Genomic DNA, 13184 nt, shown 5'->3' with positions numbered 1-13184 from the left:
TGATTTTTGGTATAAAATGTAAAAAAAACCCAAGTATGAAAATTTAAACATGCCGCCCTAAAAAAACTCAAAAACCGCCTCCTCTCACATTTGTAGTATCATGGGGCCCAAAAACGGGACCCACTGATAAATCTTAAAATACCAATATAAAAGGATAGTTTTCGCATTAATGTTTAGATCAAATTGGCAGTAACCCAATAACAACAATTCTTGGATGAAAAGGCATGTAAAATTTGATACTGGTTAAATGGACTAGAATGTAAAAACAGCCAAGATGTAACCAATTTTATCCTACCCATTTTCAAATATTTTTTCTTATTTTTAATTTACATTAGGATGCATCCGGTTTCATCCTCACTATTTTTTAAGTTTAAGTCAGGATGAATCCAGATTTATTCTTGCTATTTTTTTGGTGTCCATTTCAGCCATGCTAATTTTTGCTACGGAAAATGGGTCATTTGTCCAAATATTTTTAAAACATGGTTCAAATGGACGAGTAAAAATTAGTATGGGTGAAAATGGACACCAAAAAAATAGCAAGGATGAAACTGGATTCATCTTGACTTAAACTTAAAAGATAGCAAGGATGAAACTGACGCATCCTGATGTAAATTAAAAATAAGAAAAAATATTTGAAAATTGGTAGGATGAAACTGTTTACATTCTGACTATTTTTACATTTTTGTCCATTTAAACAGTATCAAAATCTAAATGTCTTCTTCACCCAGGAATTGTTGATTTTGGTCTTTTTAACCAATTTTGTGCTTTTACTAGTCCATTAGAACCATGTTTTAAAAATATTTTGACAATTGACCCAATTTCTCTAATTTTTAAGGCGGTACACCTGTACGTATAGAAGATCTGATTAAAAATAGTAAAAAGATTAATTTTATTATCATTCTAGCTTTATGGAAAAAGAATCAGTTTACGTCAATGATGTCAAAGTAACCATCCAACAAATCCTCCCTCGAACACTGAAATACTACTCGACTACAAAGGCATTTTGGTATCATTTTTAAAGATAATTAACGTAATCACGCAAGCATAATTAAAGAAAAACATTGGAATATGGACGACTTATTCAACCTGAAGTGGTAATATTCTTATTTGTCTTAGGCTACTAAAGTCAGTCGCATACATTATATATATTCTCTCCGTTCCACCATTAATTGATCTATTTGATTTTAGATTTTGTCCCACTAATAAGTGATCTATATCACTAAACAAGGAGATATTTCTAAAATTATCCTTTTACTTAATTATAAAAAATATAAGAAATGTGCATAATTTGATAGGCATGTTTATATTCGTTACGTAGGTGTTTTAAAATGCTTTTCAATGGTATGAAGTTTACGAACATCTGTGGAGTAGTTTGAGAGATAAATCATTTCTAAATTTCACTTGTTATTATCCATAAGGGTATAATTGTAAAAAATGCTTAAAAATTACTCATTTCCTTACTTGCCTTAAAAATTGTGCAAACTTGAACTAGGTCACTTAATAGTGGGACGGAGGGAGTATGGGTTTAGCTCCTTTTTATCAACAAATTTCCAATATATGATATCGATCAAAAAGATGAAATTATCAACACATTTTGAACTTTGAAAATTTAGCTGAAAGAATCTAGACAAAGGAAAAAGCAAAGGTCGACGACCAAGAAGGAAAAACAAACATCTGTGTTGCGAAAGTTCAAATAATTAGTTTCTACGAGTAGAAAAGCTCTGCAATAATACATCTGCGTATTAAGAATGTGAAAACTACAGGGAGATCCATTCTCCCTGATGTTACTACTGTGAACCCACGCTCCCAAAACTACAGGCGCGCACCCAAATTCTGGAAGAAAATTATTCTCAAACCCAAAATATATAAAAATCATGTTTTCTCGAGATTTCTTTTTTTTCCATGGCTGCCGCTGTATTGAGAAGAAGAGGAAAAAGATTATTATCTGCTTCATTGATATCTGCTTCTAGATCTGTTGATGCTGTTTCTGGACCTTCTTCTTCCCAGTAAAAATATTATTTGAAGTGGTTTTACTGTTGAAAATCGATGTGGGATTTGGAAGTTGAATCGCTGATGTTGTTGACGATTGAGGAGTGTGTTCTGATGGGTTTAATTAGGTCATTATATAGAAGGTTAGGGTTTACTGAAGGTATAAAAATTGAATTATAGGAAGGGGGGTTTGAATTTGTAGATGGAAAAATGGATTTACGGTGTTTTTGTTAGAGTTTACAATGAAGACATGAAGTTGAGCTGCAACAGAGAACAAAGAAGGAGAAATTGAAGTTATGTGATGAAAACAAATGGGTTTGGTTGATTATAGGGTCTGAGAAGGTTAATGGAGTTGTTACTGCCATGGGTTGTTGCTATTGAAGAATATAGTGGTTGATGGGGGTTTCAAGCAAGAAACTGCTGTGATGAACAGAAAGAGAATCTGGTAGTGAACCGGAAAATTTCAAGCAAGATTAAGACATTATAATTAATTGGAGATTTTCTAGGCTTCTAGTAAATCTTTATGCATTTACTATTTTCGGATGGCAATTTCAATTCAGATTGTGTATCTATTAATCTTCTTCCATGGATTTTACGAGTACCAGGTGTCTCAGCCGAAGGTTTCCTTCTCAAGTACACTCGAATAACACAACCTACGCCACGGGCTGCACACAACCTTCTCAAGTACTAGATGGTTCCACGTATGCTTAATGGGAGATGCAGATGGTGGAATATAATGGATATGTGGAGTTTTAGCCGTGAGTTTACTGTGGATAAGATGAGAAACAACAAGGAGAGGGTAAGTTGTTACTGGCAGGGAGAAACGGAATTGAGCTGTAGCCGAGAAGCGGAACTGGCAGCGAGCAAAATTGGCTCTGCATAAAGTGTAGAGTTGAGGAAATTGAGATCGCTTCCATGGACGTGAACAAGAAGCTGATGCACAGACTGAAAATGGGATTCGTGGAAAGATTGAGCTCATTGTATGTTCGCTGTATTGGGTAGATGGTTAGAGTTGTTACTACCGGGCAGGAAAGAAATGCATATCACTGAAGAAGAGAAATGTCAAGTGGTCAAATGGAGTTGTTCGCAAAGGAGATGAATGGTCTGTTGGATGTTTGATCGAATGGAGGATGGGTGTTGTGTTCGAGCTGTTGTCGCTGCCATCGGTTTAGTGTCTGCACGAAAAGGTTCGATCTATGAAGGCATGGATGCTTTTTCTCTACAATCTACAGTAGATTATGACTAAAAATGGTGTTGTTTGGAAAATATAAACAAGGGTTAAAACTGTCGAGAGTTGGAGGTTAGGAAGTCGAAGGTGGGTGAACAACTGTTGCCGGTGATGACTTGGAGTTAGCTGTGTTGGCTTTGCGTCCTCTAATGACTGAGATAAGTTTAGTTGGCGAAACTGGAATCGAAATAGGACTGTGGTTCATACTGCGAATTAAAGATAGAGAATGTGGAGATAAAACTGCGACTGCAATGGGAACTCGGAGATGGACTGTTTGTTGGATGATTTGAATTCGAAGTGGAGATGTTTGTTGGCTGCACTAGTCGAGAATAGATGAGATATTGTTGTTGGTTAGCTGGTCAGAGAATAAGCAAGGAAGTGGAGGGAAGAGGATGCATGCTGTATGAGTAGTCGATTGAATCAGAGGTGTTGCTGATGCCATGACCTGAACAAGGAAGCTAAGACTTGATTGATGCATTACTCGTTATGCAGATTTGAAAATGGTTGCATAACCTGTTATGCATATACAAAAGTTGTTGCATAACTTGTTATGCAATTTATAAAATGGTTGCATAACACGTTATGTAGTAACTTTTTTGTGACTATTGAAACCAATAAAAATAAAGAGAGCATAACTTGTTATGCACCTATAATAATATCTGCATAACAAAAACAAAGACCGCATAACTTGTCATGCACCTATAATAATATCTGCATAACATGTTATGCAGTCGCGAAAATGGATGCATAACCTGTTATGCATCCGAAAATATGTCTGCATAATGCATTATGCATCGAGAAAATTGTTGCACAATCTTTTATGCATCGAGAAAATAGATGCATAATGCATTATGCATCAATTTTTTATGTAGTTACGCACTAATACAATGACTACATAACTTGTTATAGATGCATAACTTTGTTATGCAAATTATGCAGTGGCATAATTTGTTATGCAGTGGAGAAAATGGTTGCATAATTCGTTATGCGTCTGCAGAAGGTGTTATGCATCTTTTTTGATGACTGCATAATGGTTATGTATCAAGTTTTCGAAAATTTAGCCTAAAATGATGATCACCTCCGATTTTTTCGTGAAAAACAAAAATTTGATATTGTTGTTTGTACTCGTTGTGTAGCTCTCTTAAAAAGATTTCCAACAATATAAAATTTGTAAAATTCCAAGGCGCGGATTTTTAGATATGTTATATCCAAGTTGCGTTGTCAATTATACTCCTAAAAAATTAGGCTGCATAACGAGTTATGCCTGAAAAAATAACATGCATAACGAGTTATGTATTAATTCTTAATAATTTTGGATAATTTTGGGTGTCAGAGAAATAATTATGGATGTCACGGTATACAAAATTAATTGTGGATCTGAGAATGAGAATACTATTTTTTTTGGGTCTCCCCCTAATTTCCCCATTAAGAATTTCCCCAACATGGGCTTACTATCAAGTCTCCATCGTGCTGGGTTGCCGAATGACTAATGCATTTTTATTTTTATTTGCTCCTAGTGTATTAAGAAAAAATTCGAGGGGAAAGCTAAACTCCCATCAGCCATCTAGGTCTGGAACTTTTAAGCGGATTTTTTTTTTTTGAGTATGACATGAAAAATCCGACTATTGGGTAAGCATGGGTTAGTTGTTGTTGGGTTTGGGACCAAGGTAAAACTGTCTATGCTCCAGGATATATTTGGTTGGGTGCTGGTTACCTCACTGAGCTACGTGAAGAACCGGACCTTGACTTATATGTTCTTTTTTTTTTTTTTTTTTGAAAAGCCTCGACTTATATGTATGCTCCTTACATCCTTTAAAATGGGTATTTTGGGTGTTTGCATAATTCTTATGGAAATGATCAGAGAGAAATACTTCAAGTGTTCTTTCTAATATATTCCTCCTGTGCAAAATAAAGTAGAAAAATCTAAAAATGACATAGTATTTTTTTGAAAAAGAAAAAAAAAATTGATGAAAAGGTTAATAATATTAATCAGGAAATACAGTACAAGAGCTGAGCAATTTCTTGTTTATCAAAATGATTACATAATATACTATCCTTTTAGACTCTTTGATTTAAATGAGCCGACACATGTTGGAGGTTTTGGATGGACGTCTCTTTTACCAGTGTTACATTTTCCGTTGATGAATTGTACTCTAGTCTGGGAAAGTTTTTCTAGATAGATACAGTCTCTTCAATTGTGTTCTCTGTTTTCCAAGGAATTCTCATATTTACTTTGCTGACGATATCCGCTACTTGTTTGCAATCTGTAACTATAATCGCACTAGATAACGGTTAGCCATTTACGTGCCATAAGTAAAGCTATTGCTTCTGCTTGTAATGTCGATGTTGTTTTGTCTGAGCCTGCCACTTGTACATGGTGAAATTTGGACAAAGGGTAAAATGGTCATTTTGGGTAAATTTGGAGACCAAGGGTAAAATGGTAATTTTACATATCAGGGCCAAAATGGTCTTATAACTAGCGGTGGAAAGTCATTTTTATCAAGTTTCGGATCAGGGAAAAATAGTCATTTTATGGTTATTCTGAAGCTCCTTCAATTCCCACTGGCAAAAAATGAAGTTCATAAGATAGGCTCAGCTTATAAGGAAGGTTTCAAAGATGTGATAAGCCTTGTCACGAAGTTCAGCCTTGTCCTCATCCCTCGTCGCCAAAAGGCCAAGTTCAGCCCTGACAATAGCCCTCGTTGTCGAAAGTCAAGTTCAGCCATGACAACGGTCCTCGTCGTCGAAAGTCAAGTTCAGCCCTGATTTATTCCTTGATCACTAAAAGACAAGTTCGTCCCTAACCTCAGTCCTGGTGGTCAAAAGACAAGCTTGGCCTTAGCTTCTGTAACGCCCCAAAATCCAGCTACTTATAAATCTAAGAATTCATACGACCAGTGGCGGAGCCAAGAATCTAAGTTGGAGGGGGATAATAAAATAGATTGGATTTGGATGGACTAAATGCTTAATGTAAAGTGGGCTAATCATAAAATATACAAGAAAATCAAGTGTTTTTACAAGGGTTTAATCATTTTTTATTTTATTTTTTAGGGGGAGGGTATGGACCCAGGATTAGTCAACTCTTGGATCCGCCACTCCATATGACAAGCTGAGGCATTAGATCTAATTCATCAATTTAAGAATTAATTTAAAAGTTCTAAACAAAGATTAACCCAGATCTAAAACCCACTCTGAAATACATTAACTCCTCTAAAATGATACATATTCAATAGTGAGTTGGTTTTCAAATAGAATATAAGCACAAAATCAACATAGCGGAAGCTAACCAACTAATCGGACTCAACACCTCGGAGCTTTCACGACTTGAATGTACATCGTCACGTGTACAACTTGATCTGTCTCTGAAACTGAAAGTGGGAATTGAGTGAGATCATCATCCCGAAGGATGCCCGGTAGAAATAACAACTAACTTTTAAGTAATCACTAACATGATTTGAAGACAATTAATGCAGGTTTTTCTGAAAATCGATAAAACAGGGAAAACATGAAAAACCGGGGGGCTAACAACCACACCCAATATTTCGTTTAGGCATTCTGTATGGACTAACTCGAATATATTTCCAAGAGAACCAACTAGACAGTCAGACTCAATCAAGGAAAAATACATCCAAGAGTAATATCATAAATCTATGAACCGGATTAATATGAGAAATAACTTGGATGGTAACAAAGACCAATATCCAAGTATCAATCAATTCCAATCAACAACCAAAGGTTGGATTCACCAATTGATTGAACTGCGCACAACCTATGATATTTCAATTATATAAGAATATAATTCGGAAAAGAAATAACACATACACCAGAATTTTATTAACGAGGAAACCACAAATGCAGAAAACCCCGGGACATAGTCCAGATTTGAACACCACACTGTTCTAGCCTACTACAAGTTAACTTCGGACTGGAATGTAGTTGATCCCTAACCAACCTCACACAGATTAAAGTACGTTCGCGTTCCTTACGCCTCTTGAACCGCATCGGATTCTGCGCACTTGATTCCCTTAGCTGATCTCACCCACAACTAAGAGTTGCTACGACCCAAAGTCGAAGACTTGATAAACAAATCTGTCTCACACAGAAAAGTCTATTGAATAGATAAATTTGTCTCCCACAGAAATACCTACGAGTTTTTGTTCCGTCTTTGATAAATCAAGGTGAACAGTAACCAATTGATACATCGTACTTATATTCCCGAAGAACATCCTAGTAATACCAATCACCTCACAATAATCTTAATCGTATGGAAGTGAAACAAGATATTGTGGAATCACAAACGATGAGTCGAAGATGTTTGTGACTACTTTTTATGTTACCTATCGGAGATTAAATATCGAGCAAATCTTAGAGAAGATAGTACTCAATACGATTGAACAAAGTAAGATCAGAATACGCAACTACAGAGAAAATAGTTGGGTCTGGCTTCAGAATCCCGATGAAATCTTTAAGTCGTTAACCTATAATGGTTTTAGGAAAAACCTAGGTTAAAGGAGAATCGAATCTAGTCACAACTATTATCACACAGGAGGTATGGGGATTAGGTTTCCCAGTTGCTAGAGTTCTACCTTATATAGTCTTCAAAACAGGATTTGCAATCAATGCTACCTTGGTAAAAACGCATTCAATATTCACCTTTAGATGAAAACCTGATTAGAATCAAGCTAATATCTTTCAACCGTTAGATCGAACTTAGCTTGTTATACACAAATGAAATGTGACTTCATTTAGATATGAGTAACCATACCTAAATGTGTGCACATAGTTGGCTCAACAATAGTTAACCGAAGTTAGCCATATGAACACTTTCATATCAATCTTGTTCATCTTAATCACAACTAGTTCAAATGACCCAAATGAAACTAGTTCTATAGTTGTTCAATTATTTATATTCTCATAAAAGCATACAAGACACAATTGAAGCAAAATCGATTTTGATTCACTCGAATCAATTCATGAACATTATAGTCACGGTTTGCAAAAGATTGCATTCCTTATTATATAAATGTATTTGTTCATGAAAAAACCAATTTTAGAACTTAATCCACTCAAGTATGCAAACAGGTACGCATCCCTAAGTAGCCGGACTTGGTCTGGGTTCGCCAGTATGCGAACATGTACGCATACCGTCATACATGACCAAACTCGGTTGAATTCCCGGACTTGAACTTTTATGCCGGTACGCTTACGGGTATGCATACTAAGTTCCCAGACTTCAATTATCAAACCAGTAGGGGTAAGGGTATGCATACTATGGTTCCAGGACTTGGAATAACTTGCAACAGTTAGCATACAAGTACACATACTGTGCTATATCCAATCGATGCTTAATTGTTGTAACTCCATGTTAATCATTGAAATATTCTTGGAAGACGGGAATAGCTGTCTCATACAATCTATTAGCTTCAAAGAAATTTTCAAGTGATCAATAGATCAATATGAAACATTCCGAGTCTAACATCAAATGATTGTCTCACACAAATCATGTAAGATGTTACCAGACAATTTTCACATGATCATATTTTGACTTTCGTCAAGAATAAAGATGAACTTGGTTAAAGAGAAAGCTTACCAACACATATTTCGAGAAATATGTAAGCGGGTTAAACTCAGCTCGAAATATCAAATGTGTATAATATAAAGTCTATATAGCTATACGACTTTTGTCTCAATAGGAGATAAAATATAAATAGACTTCTGAGTGATATATGAATTCAAGTCTCCACATACCTTTTGTTGATGAAGTTCCACAAGCTCCCCTTAGTAGTTCTTCGTCTTCAATCGATGAACGCCGTGAATTCTAAATCTGAACTACACATTCTATCATAATCCGAGACATAGCTGTAAGTAGACTAGAAATCAAGACTTATAGTTTTGGCAATTAAACCTGACAAACAAGCTTGAGATAGTTACGCTTGCGAGTTCGACCGCGCAGTGCTCTAACAAAACATATAAAACATATTAAGATAATAAGTTGTACGAAAAATATAAAGTTCTACCAACCAATCACCCGACACACATTCACTACAGTAATAATAGTTGAGCAACGTAATCCTTCGGAATATCAAGGGTGACTCTTGCGGATTCTTCAATGATCATTAAAGCTCCCTGAGATTTTCGGCCTCGTAGTCAGATAAGGTTTGGTCCTTACGAGTACCTCATTATACGCGCGCTCTACATAGAAAGTGTCCAAACATACTAATGGTGACAGCATACAGAAGAACATAATCATGGAGAGCCTTATCCGCCCACGCATTAAATCCAATAATCACATACAATACTCCCAGCATCCTTCTCTCTAAAAACCAAAACAACGAATAATAGATTTTTCAAAGTTATTTAAAAGAACAGTAAACATCCATGTATGAAACATGAGTTGCCCTATTAGTATTTATAAATAATATTGTGTGCCACCCAAGAATCTATACTTGCATAAAAACTAGATATAGTGGGATACACATCTCATACCAATAAAAAGGAAACCTTCTTCCTTTCATGCTAGCAAAAAGTAGAGATTGCAACTAATTTCCAGTGATCAATGGAAAGAATCACAATTTGAAGATAAGTAATTACTCCCACAATATAGATTTAGTTGTTTCCAAAAATCCAATCCCATCCCAATATATAAAAGAAAACTAGTTTGTAGTATATTCATATATATATATATGCTTACACATATCATATAAAAACAAAGATATGCATGGATTTCACAAAAGATAGATTTGTAAAACAAAAATGAATACAAGAGAGTTCGTTATCGATGCCCACCTCTTTTGATGACAAGCCTCGCCTACCTAGAGATCTTCAATCAACTGCCTCATCCTTTGAATTCGATCGTCGTTTATATAGACTAACTGTTAATAACACAAGCACTCTAAGAATTTAGCCAAAAGACTCACACAAGAATCATACAAGTCTATCTAATGGTTCTAAACTTATTTGTGGTTTTACACCTTTCATTCTCTGTCTCTAGCACATGTAAAGGTTAATTCCATTTGATTGGTTCTATAGTCCATTAAATAAGTCTTAAGAAGATCCACAACTTTGTAGAAGGAACCAAAGGCTAATTCGGACCATAAGGTCCCATTCATGTTCAATAGGAAAACTGGCTCTAAGCCCAAGCCCACTAAACCTGGCCATTAATCCAAGGCCTGGTCCAACTGGGTCAACTAACGGTCACTAATAGTCAACGAGGTCAATTAACGGTCAACGTCCAAGGTCAGGTCAACTGGTCAGAGTCAAAAGTCAAATGAGTCAAAGTCTGGTCAACAGATAATGTCGGGTCAACTGAGTTAAAACGGGAACAACACAGAGAGTCAACTCAGTCAGATGGCTAAGTCAGGTGAGTCGAATCAGTCAGACATCTGACTGGTAAAAGGATTCTGGTACAGGCCATTGCACATGCCAAACATTCTAATGCGCAATCATGGTGCAACACAAAACATGCCAAGACCAAAAGACGCATTTATAACTCCTGTTGCAAAAATACATGGCTAAATTATCTCTTCCTTGAATCAACGCAAACACCATATTCACATAACTCCATAAACTACAACTCCAGTATCAAATATTAACTCAATTATTACTCTAACACCACCAACATAACTGCAGTCTATATTTCCAAATCATGCACTCATCCAACCATTACAACATGGCTTCAGGACTGCATTGCAGTTCAATCATTCTACTTGCACATTCAATTACAACTCCTACGCCAATTGCAGCTACACTTAAGCTGCATATCACACAGCATCGACATTCCATTCTAAGTCATATACTAATCCAGACTCATCATATGTAATACATCATTCATCCAATTCAGTTCAACACCAACAACTTCACTTCTATAACCATCTCAATATCCAGCCATACTTCATATCTCTCAACTCTCCAAATATATAATCTTCATCACTTCAACAATTCCAGTTCCAAACACAACTCCATCATCTACTACGGTTCATCAATAAATCAACCCCCAACACATGCAGTTCAATTTCTATCATAACTACTCCAACTTCTTTCAGAAATCACCACCAATTCAATATTACCACCAACATCAGTTTTGACATATCACTACTAGAGTCTCAGTTTCATTACTAAACTTCTCAAGTCAACAATCTTATAATTCAAATCCACTAACTAACAGCTTGACCAGCCACTTGAACTTCATCAGCAACCTTCTCAAGTCAGCAATCTTATAATTCAAATCCACTAACTAACAGCTTGACCTGCCACTTGAACTTCATCAACAAAAGTTCTCTTAATTACCTTGTTTTTCTTCTACCATTCAAAACCCTAATTCTCACTGAACTTCAGAATCCTAATTTGAATAAAACAATTCCAAAGATTCTCTTCATCTGTAGTTTCCCAACTCAGGAACCCTAATTTCGTCTTCAACTTATTAAAACCCTAACCTGAGAAACTAAATTCCTAGATAAACTAAAATTAAACTCTATATATTCATCCACACTTCAATTAACAACAAACCCACTCTATAATCGATCAATAAAACAACAAATTAGTTTAACTTACCACCAATTCTCTGCTTTTCCAGAACTAATCAGCTTCAATAACATCACCACCTCACTCAGTTCATCAAGCTAACAAGGTTTACAAGAATTTCTCGAACAGAAGAAGCTCAAATCTCTGAGATCGAAATCAACAGGGAGGAGGAGAGAAAGAATAGATAATAAGAAGAAATAAGAAAGAAAAGAACAAAAAAAGATAAATGAGTTTTCTCATCGAACCAGCTTGGGGATAAGACCAAATGAAATTTCTTAGGCACCCAATAAGGGCATCCAAAAGAATTATCCAGAATGGTATAAGGCCCGGAGAAGAAAACTTAGATGCCTTGATAATATTTATTATAAAATGACTATTCTACCCTTTATATAAATTCGATAACTTCTTCTTCGTCCAATGTCCGAATGACGCGTTCGACTAGTCCATTTCGCATAATTTTTCGAGATCTATCGAATGGTACTAGTTTTCTCTCTAAATTATTGTTATATTAATTTATATTAATTAAAATCTATATTAACTAATCGAGTCATTAGCAGTTAAATGTCTCCTGACTATCTCTTGATCGGTCTAATAGCGTTGAAGAGATTGAGGGTCCTTATAGCTTTGGCCCTTGTTTCATAAGGACATACTTTATCCCTCATGGATCAAAATCAACTCTCACGAGAGAGACTCATCCCTTGGTCTACAAGGCACCAATACTCATGATTTATAGCATACGTCCCTATGAGACACGATGGTCATGCTTCCACAATTCATAGCACACGTCCCCGCATGAAAAGCTGTCCGTGTAGGATTTAAGCACTCATCAAACATCCACGACTGACACCTGAGGATGAGCAGAGGTTTAATGTCTCCGGTAAAGTACGACATTCACCCCTATCTGAGATCAGAGACTGATTCCGAGTACATCCCCACGAGATACAAATTCTCATGTATACTCTAGTCCACGACTCGTATGGCCTAGGGCTCATGAGTGATTCATGTAACATCCCCGCGAGATACTAGTAATTTAAAATGACCTCTCGTTTTAAGACGAGTGGCTCCTGCTTTTTTGCCAACGACAACCCTATCAAGAATGCTTCGTACTCAGCGGAGTTGTTATTGCATTTAAAGTCGAGTTTGAACGAATATGAGAATACTTCTACCACTGGAGAAATTAAAACGATACTAGCTCCTCATGTATTTCTATTAGGGTAGCAGATCCATCAAAGCATAGAAACCACTCATTTTCTTTAACAAATGATACTTCTGGGAATTCCCCTGATACGTCTTCATGTAAAGAAGTATCATCTTGTCCTGGAAAAGCTGAAAGGAGGTCAGTTACGGCTTGTACTTTAATTGCCTTGGGATTAGTACAAGTTATGTCAAACTCGGACATCTGTAATAACCAAAGGGCTGAACATCCAGAGAGAACATGTTTTGCTAA

General features: G+C 36.0%; 1 long non-coding RNA gene across 1 annotated transcript; it reads right to left on the bottom strand.

The window, feature by feature from the left end:
• Positions 1 to 9221: 9221 nt before the first annotated feature.
• Positions 9222 to 11918, bottom strand: LOC113274297. The gene is made up of 3 exons (XR_003322935.1): positions 11768 to 11918; positions 10004 to 10089; positions 9222 to 9533 (listed from the first exon to the last, which is right to left on the bottom strand). It is a non-coding gene; the product is annotated as an uncharacterized LOC113274297 (long non-coding RNA).
• Between the last annotated feature and the right edge of the window lie 1266 nt (positions 11919 to 13184).

This window comes from Papaver somniferum, chromosome 4, assembly GCF_003573695.1.
Source record: "Papaver somniferum cultivar HN1 chromosome 4, ASM357369v1, whole genome shotgun sequence".
Classification (NCBI taxonomy): Eukaryota; Viridiplantae; Streptophyta; class Magnoliopsida; order Ranunculales; family Papaveraceae; genus Papaver; species Papaver somniferum.
This window is presented reverse-complemented; position numbering and strand designations above follow the sequence as displayed.